The following is a 13,569-nucleotide window of genomic DNA, read 5'->3' on the forward strand; positions in this document are numbered from 1 at the left end:
GCAAAGCAAAAGTAATTGAACTAGCACTGTCAGACCATACAGCCCAATTATTAAATTGTCCTGTGAAAAAAACTTGCAGTATAGATAGTTGGTACATTGAAAAACAGGAATATACTCAAGAAAACCTAGATAAATTTAAGTATTCGTTATCAAAACTTAGTTTCCAAGAAATTTACGATACAAGTGATCCTAATCAGGCGTTTAAAATATTTCATGAAAACTTTAAGCTTTTCTATGATTTATGTTTCCCAGTAAAGAGGATAAAAGTACACTCAAAGCATCGTCCAAAATGGTTAACAAAGGGTATAAAAATATGTACAAGAAGAAAACGCGAAAAATTGTGGAAATACAGGATGTTTCCAAATGAAGATAACAAAAACGATTATAAAACATACTCAAATAGACTCAAAAGGGTAATTAAACAAACACAACGGGCTCAAAATGAATACAACATTATAAATTCAGAAAACAAATCAAAGGAAACATGGAGAATTATTAATAAATGTAAAGTACAACATCCAACCGAAGAAATAAAGAAAATTAAGGTGTCAGACCAGTTTATTCAGAATCCATTAGACATAGCAGAAGCTTTTAATAATTTCTATATTGACGAAGTACATACAGTTAGCGAACGAAACCTTAAAACTACGGAATCATGTACAAAAAATATACCCAACCGGGAAAAGTCCGTTTTTCTCAGCAACACGGAACCCCACGATATCTATAAAATAATCATGAATCTAAAGAATACCAACAGTACTGGTTATGACAAAATCTGCACAAAAGTCATTAAGTATGTTGCTACAATAATAAGTCCAGTTTTGTCCTATATTATAAATTTATGCATTGAACATGGCATTTTTCCGACAGATTTAAAAATATCAATTGTTAAACCATTGTTTAAAAAAGTTGACCGAGAACAAATGGGATATTACAGGCCTGTAGCGTTGATACCCATTTTTTCAAAAATATTCGAAAAGGTCATATATAAATGCATTTATAGCTACTTTGAAAAACATGACCTATTTGCATCTGAACAAGCTGGCTTTCGAAAAAATAAAAATATTAATTTGACAATTTATAATTTTCTTATGACAGTTACAAACAAACTTGACAAAAAGCAATTAGTAACTGCTTTATATATGGACCTGACAAAAGCGTTTGATTACGTTGATCATGACATATTATCGAGGAAACTATTTTCATACGGAGTTAGAGGAAATGTTCTAGATTTAATAAAATCATATCTTTATAATAGAAAGCAACAAACAAAAATTACTAGACTTAACAAAACAAATAAGACAGTTACAGAATATGCATCGACTCTTAGAACTGTCAAATATGGTGTCCCGCAAGGAAGTGTTCTAGGGCCACTTCTCTTCCTTATTTATATCAATGATTTTCCCAAGGCTATCGGTTATCCTGTAGTTCTGTTTGCTGATGACAGTACAGTCGTGTACACGGGTAATAATTCAAAAGACATTGAAAATAACATAAATAATAATTTAGTTGATATAATTAATTGGCTGACATTGAATAATTTAATCTTAAATATAGACAAATCTAATATAATGACATTTAAAAATAATTATACTAATAAATCTAATGATCTAAATATTACACATAATGGGAAATCACTGACGTCTATAAGTAGTACTAAATTCTTAGGACTTCAGATAGACTCCCACCTAACATGGAAAGACCAAATTGAAATAGTTTGTACAAAGTTAAATAGATTTTCTTACGCACTATACATTCTATCTAAAGTAGTTAGACAGGCTACAGTATTGACTGCATATTACGCTTACGTAGCATCCACTCTTCGATATGGTCTTATATTTTGGGGCAATTCAACAGATAAGGAAAGAGTATTTATAGCACAGAAAAGATGTATCCGTGCTATATGTGGGCTAAAAAGAAGAGATAGTTGCAAACCCTATTTCAATAAGCTGTCAATTCTCACATTACCGTCGTTGTACATCTTGGAAATTTCCTTATTTGTAAAAAACAATCTTAATCTTTTTAATACATATAGAAGTGAAAGATACAAATATAAGGTCAGTGCATTTTCGAGAGCAACAACGCTCTTCGATAAAAGTGTATACGGGATGGCTACTAGAATTTTTAATAATATCCCCAAAGAAATAAGAGAGACTGATGATGTAGATTTGTTTAAACATAAACTAAATAAACTTCTAGTAGCCAAAACATACTATAGTATAGATGATTTTTTTAATGACAAATTTTAATGTAAATACCTACTGACATGCATGTTTATTATTTACTATTTTTTTATTTTTTTTTATTTAGTTATATCTTTGACATTTACAATTTTATTCTCAGACATGCATGATTTCACACTAATAATATGTTTGCACGCCCTACAAGGGTAGAATGTAGCAGGTCTTCTCTGTTTTTCTGTAACATCTTTGTGTACCTACGTTCATGCAAATAAATGATTTTGAATTTTGAATTTTGAATTTTTACATATCCCCTTGATTTCAGCTCAGCCAGCCTAGCTCCCGAGTAAACTGGAGTAGCAGGCCTGGGTGTTGTAATAGCTGAGGTAGGCGCTCTGTTGGTCCAAGAATAGATAATCTTGTTTCTGTAGTAGGTGGACAAGCTAACAGAATATGTTCAACCGTCTCATCTACTTCCTTACATGTCCTACATAAGGGACTAGTTGAGTTACCTATGGTATATAAGTGTTTATTCACGCAACAATGTCCTGTTATTAATCCTACCATTAATGTTATATTACCGGTAAGACTCAAAATCACCGTTGTTATGGTCGACTTCTACGACAAAATGACAGTACAAGTATGCGACGAATCGTGGGTCCATATGAATGCAACAAATCGAGAAACCCTTGGATTTGGAAACGGAAATGGAGAAAACAAATGCTTGTGGACCTTGATGTATTCATTCAGCAGCTTGAGAGAAGTGACCTGGCTAAGTTGAAGACTGCTGCCGTCAGCAGTCTTCAACCGTTACTACCGTTAGTATAGTTGCCTCTAAGCTGAAATTTCTTGCGGAAATTGAAGGTTTCTACGGCTTTCAGCTTCACATGCTCTGGGTAAAGACAGAATTAGTACAGCTCTTCTGAAAGCTATTACTATCCTCGAACAGCTTCAGAAGCTCTTTAACCAATTTTGTTTATAAGTCATGTTTTCAAGCTGTTTTATAAGGTCATCACGAACCGTGTTTCTATCAAGTTCTTCAAGGACTATAAGAAAGCCTTTGATTCTATTTAGACCTGGGCAGTTCTGGAATTCCCTCGTTGTAACACGCATAGCGGCCTTAATGCAGCAACAGTATATTATGTCTACCTTGGACAGTCTATTCGACTAGGCAGAAGGAACTTCGAAAACGAAGCTTTAAAGTGCATAAAACAAAATACTACTGGATTGGACTGCATAGGGGAAGATTTGAGAAATTTTCACATGAATGCCTGAAGGCAAAGGTCTTCAGTCAATGCGTCTTACTGGTGATGACGTATGGATCATAGACGTGGACACTGACGGTTGGACTGGTCCACCGATTCAAAATCGATCAGCGGGCATTGGAAAGATTGGTGGTTCTTTGATGGACCATATCAGAAATACGGTAATCCGTAAGAGAACTTGAGTAACCGATATAGCTCTTAAATTCTGTATGCTCAAGTGGCATTAGGCCAGCCATAGCTGCCGAAGAACCGATGACCAGTGGGGCAAACGCGCTCTAGAGTGGAGACCACGAACATGCAAGGGTAGCGGCGGATACCTTCGGGCCAGCTGGACCAACGACCTTATAAAGCTGACCGGTAGTGGCTGGATGAGGAAAGGTCGAGAACAGAGTGCAGTGTCACTGCTGGTGAGAGGTCCAGCAGTGGACAATTACTGTAGATTGCCTTGATTTTAGTCATTTTTCTGAAAAGAAACATAAAAGAAAAGTTTACCGCACCAGTAAGTGCCAGTTATTGGTGCGTAAAAAAATGTATGCAGATTAGTAACTGGCAGCCCCGTGCCAGTTATTGAAACAAAGCTGCCTAGACACTGGGGGTTTTTACAGTGCACTTTAAATCGTATTTTCTGTCGATAGAAGGTATAAAATAGCTTAAAATCACAAAACCCAAAATATTAGTAACTGGCAGGGGGGTTCCAGTTACTAAGTGAAGATATAAATTACATTTCAGTAACTAGCACCCTCAAATATAACTCAAAAGCAACTAAAATCACAGTGAATCGGGCCATTATGATATTATTTAGACCTTCCCCTACTTCCTTGTTATTGTCACACTATCAAAAACTTATTTATTTTCGCGAAAACAGGCCATACAAATTTTGTTGTCTCCTTAAGAAAAAATTAACGCACGTGCATTTTTTTGGCGATCTTCGCCGCTTTGACTGAGATAATTTCCAGCGCCGGAAAATACCCACCTAGAGGCGTAAAATTAAACTATAATATCAATGAATAATTGGAGATTGCTGTAAACACATCAAAGATGGTCTTACTATATCCAAAAGCTTAATATATTTAGTTTTATAGTCAAAGTGCCAGTTACTGACACATGCCAGTTATACCACGATTTACCCTAATAATTATTAGTCATAATATTAACTCTTCGCAGTTCTTTCAGAATGCAATACCAGGTCGCTGAAGTAGGTAACCTTCCTTAGCTGGGCAACAACAACAAGCCTTTTTGTTTTAAAGAATGTCACAGTTATTCGATGTTCCACTGTCATATCGATGTCCAAGGACTTTTTCTTGGGTATAGCTAACTACCTAAGTTTACCTATAGATAGCCGCAAGCTATCTGCTGTTGGTGAACTGTCAGTTCTGATTGATAAGTCAGGCTCGAGGTGGCTCGTCCAACTGCCCATGTTCCCGCCACCATGATTGTTGCTTCCACAGATTAGAGAGTCTATGTTGGCTGTCGTTGCATCAGGTCTGATCAGGTACAACTAACATCTTTACGTACCATCTTTATTTAATCGAGCTATTTTATTTTGTTTTATCTAGGTTGACTTAATGGTTTCAAAATCGAACCTACAACAATGTAAGTAGGTACCTACCTACGTACCTTTGAAGTTGCAATAAGGCGAAGCCTTAAGGTTTTGGCCGAGACCTGCCCTTAGTGTTGACGAACATACCTAAAGGTGACCTTGTTAATGTTTTTCATATGAAGTACTGAACATTTTACTTATCCTGGTGGCATGACTGATCATTTACTTACCCAGTTAAGACATGTTAGCCGGGTTTCATTTATCAACTATTATAATTGTTATTGTTGTGTTAATCAATCTTTATTAATTGATGTCATCTACCAAGGAATGCTGCCAGAGCTCATAATATTCACACATGATGATACAGAATGATAGTAGCCCACAAAATCGGTGCAAAGGCTTATAAAATAACTTTCCTTCCTAGTAGGACTGCACAGGAACTCGTTAACCGCCGAGTTAGTTAGAATACAAAATTAGACTGTGTGTTACTTGTCAATCTAGAATATGAATATAGTGACCTGCATCATGTTTTGAAAAACTGAATACTTAGTTATCCGCCAGTGTCACAGCCTTCATCTAATCTTTTCCAGTAGCTGATGAGGCTGAGATATTTAGTAAAATTATCTTCCCTTCAAGCACCACTCCTCGTTCCAAGGACTAGATGCCGCGCCAGGTGTTGCAGGCCGTGTCGTCGTACGGGGCTGACTGAGCAGGTCCAAGAGGCTCCAGGGTCGGCTGCTGCATTTCTGAGGTCAGTCCAGAATTACATACCCTAGTCAGCATGTGCTGATCTGAGCCCCAGCGGCCTGGATCGATATTCTACATTTTACAGCTTTTAAATATTGTTGCAAAGTATTTCACTGGTTCCATCCATTCGGCTAGTGTATGTTAAAAATATTGCCTTGACAATAACAAGATTATGATCAATAATTACTTATAAGTATTGCTTTCGAAGAGGCACTGTGTGTATCCATATGTATAAATACCTACCTATATGTATAGGTACATACCTTCCATAACTTTCTGACAAGTCAGGAATAATAAGGAAGTACTTATGTCTTATGTATACTTATACCTTTCTTTTTAGTATATCTATTACCTAGAAATCTATGCATTATAAATTTATAGATTCAAATATTTATCTACTGATATACTCATCAGTAGCTTATGGGTCACAGTTGGTTTTCTCTCCACCATGCGATAATAAACACATCTCACAATGTTTAACTAGGTTTCAGATAGGCTCAGACTACATAATAGACGCATTTTTCCTGAAATAAAAATGACATATTATGTATCTAGCCTATCTGAAACCTAGTCATTTCTGCATGGTGATATTACAACTGAGGCGCGCGGGCAACTCACTCTTTTTATATAGGCACCCGCACCTTGCAAATTAAAGGTGGAGAGAAAAATGGACTTTATTTAACTGTCACTGTGACCCTTATGATGCCGAACACGGAGAAAGTCGAAACGCCATATCTCACAATGTTTAACTAGGTTTCAGATAGGCTAGATACATAATATGTCATTTTTATTTCAGGAAAAATGCGTCTATTATGTATACAATCTTAAATTATAATTTACATCAATTGACACGAAACCTAGAAGGTTTAATTGTGTCGGTCTGGCAGTTGACATTAATAAGCAGGTAGTAAGTAGAATTATGTCTTAGTGCAAAAGAGACGTGAATCAACCCATGCGCGCTTAGATGTGCGATGTAAGAGCGAGTAGGATATATTTCAGGCAGTGCGGTGTTACTGGTAGCTGAGCGCTTATCTATTACGCGCATGTAGTTGCTTCCAATCTTTACAAAACTAAAACAACAAACAACTAAACTATCACAGACAAAGACCGATTAAAGATGGCGTTAGTAAAACTTAATACTCAACAGCACTGCATATTTTTTTTAGCCGGCATGGATTCCAGTCCTTTTAAACAAAACAAAAACCCAATGGATGTGTATTCAACCATATGCAATAACTAGCTGTTATATTATGCATAATATTAAGTGTTAAATAGTTTAAGACAGCCGATTACCATTTATCGGTATCATGTATCATGTAACGGTGTTAACAGTTTCTTTGCCAATATTGGTAAAGAACTTGCTGAAAAAATTCAGTCACCATCCGCTATATCTAACAGTATCCAACCAACCGCTGCCACTACTTCTTCTTTCGCCCTTCTAGACACAGATAATGACGAAGTTGAATCCGCCATTAAATCTATCAGACATAACGCTGCTACAGGCTGGGATTGTATCTCAGCCACTATCCTAAAAAGATATAGTAAAACTCTGACGCCTATTTTATGCCACATATTTAATCTATGCTTCCACACTGGTGTTTTTCCCAATTCTTTCAAAAAGGCAATCATTCATCCTATTTTCAAGGGTGGTGATCCGAAAGCAGTTACAAACTACAGACCAATTGCAGTACTCACAGCCATGTCCAAAATTTTAGAACGAATTCTCAACAATAGACTAGTAAATTATCTGGAATCAAACAACTTATTATCTAAACAACAATACGGATTTCGAAAATATAGATCCACTACTGATGCTACACTGGCTTTAATAAACGAATTAGTTCATCACCTCAACAACCGTAAAAAGACTCTTACCATATTCTTAGACCTTGCCAAAGCATTTGATACGGTACCCATCCCCACCCTTTTACTCAAACTTCAATCTCTAGGCGTCAGAGGAACACAACTTAATCTTTTCCAAAGTTATCTCACTGATCGATCCCAAATAGTTAAAATAAATGACCATCTTAGCACTGAACAATCTATCTCCTATGGAGTACCTCAAGGAAGTATCTTAGGCCCTACACTCTTTCTTGTCTTTATTAATGATCTCTGCAATCTTGAATTACAAAATGGCTTTATAACCTCATATGCCGACGATACTGCTATCACCTTCTCAGCTAATTCATGGACAGAACTCCAAAGTGTTACTCAAATAGGTTTTAATTATGTATACAATTGGCTTCTCTCACACTCACTAACACTGAACACCTCCAAAACTAAACTTATTACCTTTTCTTTGCGTTCAAATTCTCAACCAACAATTCCTATTTCTATTAAAGCTCACACTTGTTCATCTCAACCTCAAACAGTATCTCTGAACACTGAATGTATATGTCCTGTTATTGCCTCGACTGATACAATAAAACCTTTGTTCCCATCGAGTCACACATCAAACCTGTCACACTGTATACAGTTGGGAATTCTTCATGAAAAGTGTGCCATCTAGTCACAGTGTTACTCGATGGGAGTGTTACTCGTTGGGAATGATTTATTTCTGAATTCCAAACCAGCCCCTGTAACTGGATGGGAACATAAACTAGAAAATTCCCAACTGTTCTCCCGTTATTCGTTACGATTTGTTCAGTGATGATGAATGATGATGATGCCTAACCAGTGATAGGTACTGTGACTTATACAGTGTGTTGTTTTTCGGACCCAACAAACTTTAAGGGTGGATTCTACATGTAATTTCATCGAGAAAAAACCCCCATATGTGGGGTCAAATCTCAATATTCTAGAAATGGCGGCCATTTTAAAGTTGCTTTGAACTTTTTTTATATAACTTTTAAGCAGTTGTGAATATTGTAAATGAATAGAGATGACTTTTTGCGGCATTTTATTTCATGTCCGTAAGGCGTTTAAATCTCGAGATGATTTTCTAAACGAAGAAGAAAATCTAATTTAAGTTACTTAGAGCCCCACATATGGGGGTTTTTTCTCGATGATATTACTCGTAGAAACCCTTAAAGTTTGTCAGGTCCGAAAAACAACACACTGTATAAGTATTTAATATTACGATTTTTTTTTATTTTCTTTTCTTCAAAAAGTATGAAAATAGAAATTATTATTCCGAACAATCAAATAAGTTTTATTAAACTAGTTAACATAAAATTATAAAAACCGAATTGTAAAATCCAATCATTTTTTTTCTATGAATGATAGATAGATACTGGGTGGGTAGTACAGCAGTAGCCACAAAATAATAGAGAAAATGAAAACTTTCATGGCTGTTTGATATTTACTTATCGACTCATATCTGCTCTGCTTCACCATGAAGAAATAACTACCTACCTCAGATTAATGATTATCTGGCGCTTACACCGCGGGCGCGCCTCGGACATAGACGGAATATGCAGATGATCTCAAAATAATGGCGAAAATTATGGGGACCAACACCGATCTAGTACTTACGTACTTATTTATTTATTCGCAAAACTTAAACTAGTAAAAACTTAATATTACTAATTTGCATAACAGCCATGTAGTAGTTATAGTTATCGCATATGGTGGAATTCAGATCCATTGGACTCTTGTATTGGCTCAAAAGACTTGATGAGGTTTCACTAGCGCCATCTACCTTAATCTCTTATTCCCTCCATCCAAAGGTTGTCTGGCAGAGATCGCTTTTAGTGATACGACCGCCTTTTGTACCCTAATTAGGTTCATCATCTTTAGCCTATAGCAGTCCACTGCTGAACGTAGGCCTCTCCCAAAGCACGCCACTAGATGTGATCTTTAGCTTTCCGCATCCAAATTAAGTTACAACTTGTATATTTTATTATTCTTTTGGAGTGTACAAATAAAGTGTATTCTATTCTATAATCGGTTTTTGTCTATGATGGAAAATTCTTCATTGAAAATTCCAACAAGTTACTGTGACTTGTTGGGAATTTTTATTTTCATAGTCCCAACTAGTTACAGTGTTACAGTTGTGTGTGACACGTTGGGAATGAAGGAAAAGGGGGTTTCAACGAGTAACAGAGTGTGGACTGATGGGAATTTTGAACATAAAATTCCCAACGAGTAACAGTGTGACTGGTTGAGGTGTGACTGGCTGGGAACAAAGGCACTATTATAGCTTAATTTATTATTTTACTATTATTTTTAAGGCTACTCTATGCTAAATGAGCATTCCATGATATTAATTTTTAATAGTTTGCATTTAAAATGTTTTTTTATATTGTTGGTTAGTGGTTTGTTGGAATAAATATTAAAATTATTTAAAAGAATTTTCTTCTGTTTTTTGATCTTTAATACCTAGAAAAAAATAAAAGAAAATATGAATTATCAAGCTGTAAGTCTGCCTATAGACAATGCTAAATTGGACTTACTTTGGGATTGGTTGCAAAAGTGGTATAGTAATCCGAAAGAGAGTGACTAAGAGGGTCATTCTAAACCACTTTTGTTCTATGACTTTTGGAAATTCGCCAAAAAAAACCTACTTCCAACTCTATTTGATAGATACATTATCCCTGAGTGTGCTATATGCTACTTTTTATCCCAGAATTCCCACGGGAAACCCCATAAAAGCTCAAAGCTCGCCCGGAAAATATAGTAGGTTATAAAATAATTCAATTCTCTTTTTTCTATTAAGAAACTATTACATTGCCAGTGACACAATATGTACTCAGACTTATCTACTATCCTCATTTAGGTACAAGTAAAATGATCTTATTAACTTGATCACTTCAGGCGAGGTCGATAGAGGCCCACTTGCACCACAGTGGGAGTGGGCGCAAGTTAAACTCGGTTTAAAGATGAAGTGAGTTTACGTTTTGAAGTGTTGCTAAAAGCGAATATAGATATGTAACTATATGGGTTCAGGAAAATAATTTTACATTTTTTATGTGTAGTAAGTGGGTACGAATAGTGCTTGGTACTGTTGGGTGTAGGATATGAATAAAAAACATTTTACTAGTAATGGTACAATACTGCAATACAAATGTTAAAAACTTTTGAACCAACCTATCATCATCATCACCCATCTCGTCCCCTTCCATTGGAAAGAAGGGTTTTATTACCTACAAAAAATACTAATCGAGTTTTTATTAATGATGGAAGTCTTAGGGTGGCTGTTACGAACTTCTATTTAAATACTACATAAATTCATTTAGCTAATTGCGTTTAATGCACTAAACAATTTTATCCTAAACATGTTTAGCTTCATAATTCACCATGGTATTTCGATTACTATTTAGTTAAATGCGTTTAGCATCCTGCGATTTGTTATTTACGTTCAGTTCCACATCTTTTTAATGAGAGACTTCATATTTTTTATTGAACATTCGAAACGACTCAGCGTAAAACGGAGTCAATCTATCAATTTCAAACATAGACAAAATAACACTATTTATTTCAAAACAAAACTTATTTCGGCTTTCACCGCGTGGTGGTGTTTGTATTTAATTGTTGTTGTGATTTCAAAGTAAAATGAATAGTCAAGCAACTTCTTCTCGTGTTCGTGCCCCTAATTTTACAAGGGAAGAACAAGATTTATTGTGCAATGTATTGGAACCATACTTGCACATTATAGAGAGCAAAAAAACGTTGTTCCTGAATGGTATCAGGAGATTTAATGTATTTTTTATACAATAATGCTATTGCATGAGTAACTCTATGAATGATTCTGCAAGCTGCTGTTGGTTCTTCCACACCTATCACATCTCCACAAGTAATTAACTGACTGCCAGTTGCATAATATCGGAGTGTGCATAACAACTGGTTCATTGGAGTAACTGCATTATTTCTGTAACAATAATTATAGGTACTTACTTATAAATAAAAGTATAAGATAATGATGTAGTCAGATAACTTTATTATTTCAATACCTTAGCTACTTACCTGGTGGAAATAAATTCAAGATGTTGTTGAATTTCTTGTAGTAGAAGCGATACAGTTTGTTTTGTCAAACGAAATCTCCTAACAAATGTTTTATCCGGTAGTGTCTCAAATAAGTTAGTTCTTTCTGCAATATAGCGTAATGAGCGAGGTCTATTCATAAAGAGAAGTAATTCTTCATCATCGTCATCAAACAAAATATCCCACAAATACATTATTTATTAGATAACCTCAACATAACCTCTGAACAATGACCTCTGAATCTCTCACAGACAACAACTAGACATCACTGAGGAAAAATGCTAGAAATGGAAAAGTTCTCTTGACAGCCGGTCGATCAGCTGGTCGCCGCGACTGACGCCATGACAGTAGACAAATGTGTTTAGTAAAGTTAAATAGCCATTTGACCGCATTTAGGTTTAACAGATTACTAATCATATTTAAGTCGTGGTAAAAGATGTTTTACGAAATTTAATTTCAAATTGTGTTTAAATAAAAAGTTAAATACATTTATCACTTTTATAAAAGCCACCCTTAACTAGGTAGGTTGGAGGTTAATTTATACTGTTGTGGTGGTAGCAGGCCCGAGTGAACATCATTGGACAGTCACGACAATCGCACTCGTTATCAGACAATGCCACACATTTCTATTCACAGAGACTATGGAAGTACCTGAAATGTAGATAATTAATATCAGATGGCTGAAAATTAAGCACAAGAACATATTTTGTTCAGTCATTGCTAAGTAATATGTACATGAAAATGAAAATACATAGTTTATAGTATTTAAGTTATGTAAGTTTCTTTTATGTGTGTGTGTACAAATAAAGAATATTCTATCTATCTATCTATCTAATAATATGATTGTAGGTACTTAGAACTATTGACTGAGTTTTTACGGCTACGATCGATATTAGTAGGAAAAAAAATGTTTATTATTGACAAAGGCAATTCAATGCACCCGTCATAGGTACTCATACTTAGGAACTTTCATTGTGAGACTTATACTGAAAGCGCGATAAATACGAGTATGTCACTGATATTATTCTACTCTGTATAGTTGTATACCCATATTTTGTAGTTTATCATCATTTAAAACTTCATAATGTACGAAAAACAAGCTTTTTATCATTACTGAAGCCGTAATTACGGAAATCGTTATACTTATAGTCAATTCTTCAACTATAAATGTCTAGTGATTGAACCCAGGACCCTAAAGTAACTATTAGGTACCTAACCATTGTTCTATGCAGATAACTTATTTACTCGACCCTACCCGTTAAGATGAAGACTGCTCATTAGTTTGAAATAACGTATCTCTTTGTTATTAAATGGTTGAACTTGATCCACCATGGCGGCCTTACATGGGCAGAGCTTGACAAAGACCCAAGGTCACTGCAATATGTCTTACAGAAGACAATACCGTGGCTTTGACATGACAGAGGGAAAGACTAGATCCTGTTACGATTGTATGTAGGTACTTACTGAATATTGTTACTGTAATTAAGTATACAATGCAATATAATACAATATATTCGTTTTATTAACACCAAGAACAAAAATTGCGAAGTCAAAACTTTAATTATAAATGTAGTTACCTACATATAAAAAGGTAGAATTATTATTATATACATAACACTATCTACCTAACACTATTTGGAAAAAAAGAGAACTGCCTAGTACAGGTTAATCCAAAAAATAAAAAGAAATTGACAACTTTGTATTATATTGTATAAGTACGCCTACTTATATTTGCCATACAAAAGACCTCAACGCGCGACGTTAATAAGCCATAGAACTTACTTTTAATAATTTCAGTTATAATCTTCATAGCTTTAAAGAAATTGTGAATACCTACTCCCTAGTCCCTGGCAGGGTAAGCATAGGTCTCATTTATTTTCCGACAAATCTGTAGGTACACATTTCAATAATGTAA

This window comes from Plutella xylostella, chromosome 31 (genome assembly GCF_932276165.1).
Source record: "Plutella xylostella chromosome 31, ilPluXylo3.1, whole genome shotgun sequence".
Classification (NCBI taxonomy): Eukaryota; Metazoa; Arthropoda; class Insecta; order Lepidoptera; family Plutellidae; genus Plutella; species Plutella xylostella.